Below are 5866 nucleotides of genomic sequence, written 5' to 3' on the forward strand. Positions count from 1 at the left end.
ACCATAGAGTAAAGAGAAGATCCCGCCTTTAACTATGGAAAGTTGCGAAGAAATGTTGCTATTAGCGAAGCTGTGGTCCCCGATCACTCAGAAAAGACTGCTCCTGCGCTGACGACCCTCTTTGAGCACGGAGGACCGGTCCCTCCCGGTACTTAATCAGCTGTCCCCCCGCCCCCGCATTGGAAAGTTAGAGAAAGTTTGGTGCGGGGAACTGCCCAGGCTCCGCGATCGCCGCGGGACCTGCGAGGACACGCCGCCTCGGGAGGACAGCCGTGGGGCCCGATCCCGCCCACGAGTGTCAGGTTCTCTCTGGGCTGCAATGGAAGCAGGGCGCTGCTCGGGCTCGCGACAGCAACCGGATGGTTTCCTACGTTGATCGTCTCTTTAGAAGACACTTTCAGAAACAGAAATATTGCCCAGCCTTTAAAATCTCGGACCCTTCAAGTCTAGAGTGAAGGGACTGGAATTCGCTCAATTATTTGGTTCTTTTACTCATTTCATGGGTCGGTTTATTGATTCAAGTCCTTTTTCCACTAATCCTTCCCAGATTGTTAGGCTAGGTTGCAGAAAAACCCACAATATAACACAATTCCCAAAAAGCGAACCGTGGGGTACTATTTTTAAGCCATCAATCTCCTGCCCAGTTTTTGGTAACTGCCCCTGAAAGGGAAAGTCGGCGCAATCCCAGTTTGGTTTAACAAGGGCAGGAAAGATCATATGAACGGGGTAATATGATGAACAGGATGAAGACAAAAAAACCCAAAAAACCCTCTGAACATCTAGATCTCTTGTCCCAAGGTGAAAACCTGTGAGCACACCCGCATACAGACGCCAGCCCTTCCCTGCTCTGCGATCAAACTAGTTTAGATAGCAATAATGAAGGTGAGGGTTTTGGTTTCCTTTTTTTTTCCTTCAAGGGGAAGTCAGAAGAGCAGAAGACTTTAAACCAGGTCTGTACAATTAGATTTTCTGGTGGGTTATCACTAAAAGGTCTGGCAGGGCGGCTGGAGCGCACCATGACATTGCATCTCCGGCTGCATCGACTATAAAGATCCTCGGCTAAGCTTTCAAGGAAATTCCCAGTGCGGTCTGCAGACACAGCTTTGCCACTGTTGCGAGTGTATCTGTGCCGTTTGCTTTGGTCTCGGACGCGATTTTGTTTTGAATGGATCGCAGTCCGCGCGGAGCAGCACTTTGCAGCCACAGTTTTCTTGGAGGGGAGCTCGTGCTGGGCGGAGAGGCTCCTCCTCTTCCCTCTGCCTTCTGCAGTCACTGCACACCAAGCCCCTGCCCAGCCGCCTGCAAGACTCCAGCCCCTGGCGCCTTGCCCCCTGCTTCTCCCCCAGCAGATACACACCCCAGAAAATTCCCCCCTCCCTTCCCTTTCCCTTTCCCAGGGTTAAGTGTTTCATATTTAGTCCAGTCCACTTCCTACTCTGCAATATGAATGCAGTACCTTGGGTGGCTCTAACATTTCCTTCTTTTTCCGGTTACTAGAAGTTGCTCCCTTTAGGCTCGTGATTCTCAACAAGGGTGGGTGCCTTGAGATTTTTTTAAGGGTGCCGTGAGGTGCCATACGATGTTAGCACTGTTAGGTGTGCAAACAAGATTTCAAATAGGAATCCATAGTGTCAAGAGCATTCTGACCTGTTGTGGTCTTTCTGAGTGCTTTGTAACAGAAGAAGCAATCAGAACTCCTAGTAGAGATGATATCTTGTATTAGACCAACAAGCTTTTTGAAAAAAAAAATCCTTAATTGCAAACTTTCCGGCACAACCACCCTTCAGCAGGCATTGGAGAAAAAAATTGTAAAAGTTCCCCTGGGTAGAAATGGAAGTTCCTATTTCATAGGATTTCTCAGAGGAGCCAATAGATGGAAAACTCCTCTGGGCAGTCGGTTCATAGCTGGTGTAGAGTCTTTCACCTCTGTGAGGTTCTGTGATGATGCAAATTGCCTTGAAACAAAGCCTCTCAGGTTTCAGGTGGTCACAGTTGTAACACCTTGTAACAGAAGAAGTGCTCTATTATTTTTCCATAGTGAAAACCGAAAGCTGGCATTTTCCAAGTGTCTAAAAAGGTTGAGAGCCTGCCTTAAGTACCGATATCCTTTCCCATCTTTATGTCCCCTCACGCTACACAGGTCAGGGGAATCTGGACCTGTCGGAGAAAAGCAGCTTCGCCAGCCTCAGAGCTAGCAGGTGGAGTGTGTGGGGCCTGGGCTGCACACCTAGCATTGCCCACCAAGAAGCGAAGTTCTCCAGGTGTCTGCTACAGCGCACAGGGCATGAGGAAAGCCCTTGGGGCCAGATTTCAGCTTCCCCACCAACATCTCCCATGCACTTGTCATAGCTCAAAGAGCCCAAACTGACTTTCCACAAAAGCTGGGTGTCATTTGCAGAATTTGAGATGGGCAAATAAAATTCCTCCTCTTATAGGATGGATGCTTTGTTTGTCCTGCAGTTGAATCCCTCTGTGTCCTCCTTCCCCAGCCTCCTGGCCTCCATGATGCAGCTTGTTCCAGTTGGAACCTTGCTTGCTCTAAGCCAGCAGCACAGTAAACTAGGTTGTTCACTGAGAATAGTATAAGCACCCCACATCTTATTTTTCAAGGAAAGCTTCTGATCCATCCTTCTCGAGCTGGCTGAAGGCAGGAGGGCAAAGCCTCAGCTCCCCCTGGTACCTATTCTGAACAACCTCTTTTTGTGAACACGATTATTGTTACTATTGACTTGCAGATCTTTTCTTCACATCAGCTTTACACCTGGATTATCATATATATTGTTTTAGGCACCTATTTATATGGTTCAAAGCACTGTAGAATTTGGGTGCTGTTCTGTGATGTGTTTTTAATAGTAACTGATCTTATGCAGTAAAGCCATCTTGCCAGTATAATGAAGAGGAAAATAATATGGGCTCAGTACTGTGACCCATACTCAGGCGTACATTGCCATTTAAATAAATGGCAATTTTGGCTGCACAAAAAATAATTATAATAGTACACTGTACTTTATTCTTAAACATAGCAAACTGGGTCTAACCACTATTAAATGTATGCAGTTTAAATAAGAGAATTTTAAAAATTTCTCTTAAATATTTCATTCTTCCTCTAATCACAGGATTCAGTTCTGCAACTCTTATTCAGGATTCAAGTAGTTCAACTTGATTTTTGAGTAGTATACAAGGCGCCTTTCAACCGAAGTCTCTTTTTTCTAATGATTTGTTGGAATTTTGTTTTTTACCTTTGAAAATTTCTTATTCTGGTTGAAATGGCTTCTGTTAGTGAAGAACACATAACTTGAACCCTCTGCTTATAATTTATCCCTTTGTAATTGTAAAGCTTTATGTGTTGGGTGAGCACTTTCACTCTTCAGAATTTGGCTTTCCAACACAATTCAATTGATTTTCTTTCTTTACAAATGGAGACCTATTTCCCAATACAATAAAAGAAAAGGACTAATTCTAGAGTCTTCTTAATCAGACAACACTTGTCAAATTCAGTAGGATTTTTGTCTATGCATAAAGACTGCAGGTTCAAGATTAAAATCATGGTAATAAAATATTTCCATAGGAGTAACATCTCCTGCTTTGAACATCAAGTTCTTTGCTCTAGTTCCATATTTATATACTGGCAGGAGACGTTTGACTTGGGATAATTTTCTGTTGCATGGATATTCTGACTCAGCTGCTAGTGAGAAGCAGTAAAACTCAGGAGGGGGAGGTGCAACAGTGGCGAACAAAGCTAATTTTTGCTGTACCTTGATCCTGATATTACTGTGCATGCTCCTGTATAAGTGCAACCCTAAGCTGGTCTAAGATGCAACCATTACCTGTGATCTCAAGTGACTGATCCAGTAGCCAGGGATCAGCCGGATGGATGTAAGGGAGTCTGCTGTGTCTGTTTCCCTTGCATTACACTCCCCAGGCTTGCAGAACTACACCACTGGGTTATCCTCCCACTTTGGCACGATGGTTTTTTTTTTTCTTTTCTTTTTTTTGGTACTCAGGCCAGCTTCTGGGTTGTTTTGCACTAGCAATGCAGAACAAAGTGGCTGTGCCATAATGCAGGATCTTAGCCATTTAATCTTAATTGTATACGTACAATGTTCTTAAAGGTTAAAACTGTCTAATATTTCAGCTTTTTAATGGTAAATCAGGCCTTTTTTGTTTGCAGTTGGTAGAAGAATTTTGTCTTCTAAGAAACAAATTATTGCAGATTCTTCAAGTCTCTTCTCTGCGGCAGATATTGTAGTAAATTAGAAATGTATCCCTTTCATCACAAAGTTCATCATCTGTTTTAAATTATATGACTACAAAGCTTAGTTTGCATGTTTTGAATAATATTGGATGAGCCAGTGGACAGAACTTTATCACTTTTGTAAGAGAGTCTAAGTGCAGGGGAAAAAATTAAAAGGCCAGCATAGCTGTAAAGACCAACCTAAAGTCACAAGACTTGTCCACCTTGGTAGAGCTTTCTACTGCATGGAAATGGACCCTGGACCTGATTCTTCTCTCAGATTCTCCAGTTATGCACAAATACCTAGCGACTCAGAAGAGATGTATCTGATTTGTGTGTGTAAGTGAATGGAAAATCCATCCATATATTTTCAGGTAATAAACTGAAATCCTTTTACCTACTTTTACAATTGGAATCTGACCCTACTTCATTATATTCCATGTGAAGAAATTATAATATTTATTAAATACAGTAATTTAAGGCTGTTCTTTGGTATGGAAAGGAGACAATCTCTCCGAAGTTAAAACTGCAACCAGAGTTTTACGATCTCACTGATCTTAACTCCTCTACTAAAAAAATTAAAAAGCCTTGTGCTTTGAAAGGATTAGCACTAATTATAATTGGCTCGAAAATTTATGAAACCATTTAGCCATGTTGTTTTTCTTCAACAGCATCCCTTGACAAACAGAAATCCTTCAAAAACTGGAAATATGGCCTCAATCAAGTCAGTAAATAGAAACATAAACTACATCAAGCAGTAAAAGAAGGGAAAGCAGAAGATTTTCCTGCTTCTATATTGGTGTCACTGAGTAGGGTGTGACCTGGTCCTGAGCTATCTAATCTAAATGTATCATCCTTAGAATTAGAACAAGTTCTGAGGCCTGCCTTTAGTTTTACTTAGCCTCTACATGGATGGATTCATTATGTATCTGTGTATTGTTTTGAAATCTAGAAATGCATTCCACGCTCAAGAGAATTTGAGTAAAAGAACTGTCTAAAAACTAAAGCATCACTTCAGGGTTTGGTCCAGTAACAGCAACTAGTAATCTGATTGTGTATTCTAATGGAGAATATACGCCTGTGAGCTAGTTAAATATTATTATCCACACAGGGTCAGGAGAGAAAGCAAGGCACTGTTCTTACTCCTAAGAGCTTGCCACTACATAAGATGAGACTCCTTACAAATGTAAATAATTGCAGGATCAAGCCCATTATTGTTTTTCATTGTCTTTATAAATAGGGCATTAAGTCAGTTCAGCCTAGATTTATATGATAGCACCTAATCAGTGACATCCATCCTCAATGGGCCAGGAAACTCTGTTTCTGCAGTATGGTTGCCCCCGCCACCCCACCATTTAAGGGTTTGGGCTCCATGGAAGCTGCTTGTGGGTTGGCAGGCTAAGAGCTATCTGGCTCTTAGGGTGCCTATGTACATCTGCTCCATGTTCTAATTAGAACACTCTTGCATTTCTGCAACATCATGTGTATGAGCCCCTGCAGGTTTAAAAATGGCTTTGGGGTGCATTGAATGAGCTTTAGTTGAAATGTCCTGCAGCCATTTTTAAACATGCAGGGGCTTAATACATGGGACCCTGCAGCTCTCGGGGAACCATGCTAATAAAAATGCCACCC

This window comes from Gavialis gangeticus, unplaced genomic scaffold (genome assembly GCF_001723915.1).
Source record: "Gavialis gangeticus isolate Ggan-Ray unplaced genomic scaffold, GavGan_comp1, whole genome shotgun sequence".
Lineage (NCBI taxonomy): Eukaryota > Metazoa > Chordata > Crocodylia > Gavialidae > Gavialis > Gavialis gangeticus.